This window comes from Palaemon carinicauda, chromosome 15 (genome assembly GCF_036898095.1).
Source record: "Palaemon carinicauda isolate YSFRI2023 chromosome 15, ASM3689809v2, whole genome shotgun sequence".
NCBI classification, from domain to species: Eukaryota; Metazoa; Arthropoda; class Malacostraca; order Decapoda; family Palaemonidae; genus Palaemon; species Palaemon carinicauda.
In genome coordinates, this window is record NC_090739.1 from 89,017,639 (window position 1) to 89,020,249 (window position 2,611).

Here is a 2,611-nt window from a genome sequence, read left to right on the forward strand (position 1 = left end):
TTATTAAAATTATTCGACTACTTAGCAACTTCGGGTAACAGTTGTTGCCAGAACATTGGATGAATAGTATTCCTGAAACGATTTCATGTTATATATTCTCCGCCGGCATTTGTAACACCAAGATAACAAATATAAAAAATTTGCTAATTAACTAGCAAGAATGTTTCTAGGCCGTTCTTATGATGAGTTTCTTCTATTCTCAATTTGAAATTTAGAGCATCGGTTTGCGCCATTAATTAACTAGACGGTGCACTGAGCCCTCTCTCACCTCACCCCCAACACCCCAAAAATAGAGAGCTTTTCATAACTTAAAATACCCATCCTGTCGCAAGTCGTGTCATCAGATCAAATTAGGTGAAGGGTGACTTTTGAAGAACTGCATTCTTTACAAATAGAAATTTTATTTTAAAGATATCCTTTTTCTAAGCACCACTCTAATAAACGCATCCCTTTCCTATTTTCGTACCGTCCAAGTTTCCAGTATCCTTTTATAAAGTATAAACAATACAAAGCATAAAAAGATAAAGAATAAACATATCCGATAATCGGTGGTTCAGGTTTGATCTTTCATGAAAACATTGGATTAAATTGCAGGCAGAAACATAAGATGAACGGTACGTGCTAGACATGAAGGAGGTAGTTCAGGAATGCATTCTCAGCCGAGATCGAATAAAATATCATCAAACAATCTAATATGTATTTGCTATGAAATGGTTTCCTGGTGAGTGGAAAACACCATGAACAAAAACTAAATCTTTGCACGAATACGAAAGCTGATTGACTTTTAATAAACTTAATAGCTGAAAAAAGGTACAAGTAGCCTTTGGATACGAAAAAAGTGTTAACAAATACACACCTAAATAAATAATGATCGACAGTTAATTCCCTTAAAATATATTTAGTAAGATAAATATTGCTGGTACAGAGATTCAATAGGTAATTGCCTTTGATCTGGCGATCAGTGGGATCGGATTTTTTTTTTCTCCATTTTTCATGGATTGTCTTTGTTGGTGAAGCCACTGACGTTACACTGGGGTGATGTAGAATGGAGCTTTATGGTTGATCCTAACCAATCTGTAATGTATTTTATTGTCCTAGAAGATTGTAGAATCTTTTAAATAGTAACGCTAATGTTACTGATAATAAGAACCTGCCTAAACGGTTTAATGTAACTATAGCAATACAAAATGACAGTGATGAAACTGATTCATTAGCTCACAAATTCCGTGAAATAGATATGTTTATACTGAAGAAATAATACCCATTAAAATGGTTCTAATAAAAAATCTAACTTCTAATTCTAAAAAAAAAAAAAAAATCCAAATAACATTAGACTATACAATTAGATAATGTATGTTTTATTAAGTGTTGCAGATTATTTTTCTTTAGTGTAATGATGCAAGCGCTGTTAAAAATGTGATAACAAACATCTTCATCAACACAGATATTTATTGATACTTCTAATAATCAATTAATGTTCTCAAATATTATAAATGATACGCTTCTATAACCTAAATCAAAATCTAGGAAAACAAACACAACAGTCTGGAAAAAATCTCAAAATGGCAAACCCTCAAGACAAAAGGAATTAAAATCACAGTCAGCTCAACCGTGAACGCTTTAATCTCTTACGTCTACGGGAATTCCTTTCAAATGGAAATGATTCCAAGATTCCGGGATGATTTCGTCTATCCACTTTCTGTCATCCAAAGATTGCAATTTGTTTATATATATATATATATATATATATATATATATATATATATATATATATATATATATATATATATATATATATATATATATATATATATATATATGAAGTATGTATGCATATATAAAAGTCACAAAGAAACGAAGTACTTTTAAGAAGCTATTTTTGGTTAAAAAATTGTTTCTGAGATATAAAAGGATTCAGTAATATATATATATATATATATATATATATATATATATATATATATATATATATATATATATATATATATATATATATATATATATATATATATATATATATATATATATATATAACGGATTTTCAGCGAAGCGAAAAATCTATTTTTGGATGAGGTAGCCATATCGTCCTGATGGAAGTTCCTAATAGGTAGCTTCCTAGGGTATATTTGACTACAGTGATATTCCCAGAGAATTTTACCTTAAGGTATCCAGAATTCTAACTCCTGGAGCGAATATCCCTAAATAATCTCACAGGGATATCGCATAATATCAGAGGACGTATTCTTGACACGTCACATAGCTATCGTCACCCCGAACAGTATTAACGCTTTGAGGGGTTACAGTGACAAGAATCTGAAACAAGAATAAAAAGAGAGCCGCTCGTAAGGCATCTCTCCTATTCCATTTTCAGTGTGTATCTGATGAAGGCGGTAGCGCCCTCTTTATTCCTTGTAGCGATATACGAGGTGCTACAGATACTGTATTATAGGAAGGGGTCAATAAGCCCTTTCACAATAAAAGGAAGGGCGGGTCCATCAGGATGACATGGCTACCTCACCCAAAATTAGATTTTTTGCTCCGCTCAAAGTCCATTTTTTGGGCTCAGGCCATGTTGTCCTGATGGAAGTTTACCAGAGCATTACTGTATCTG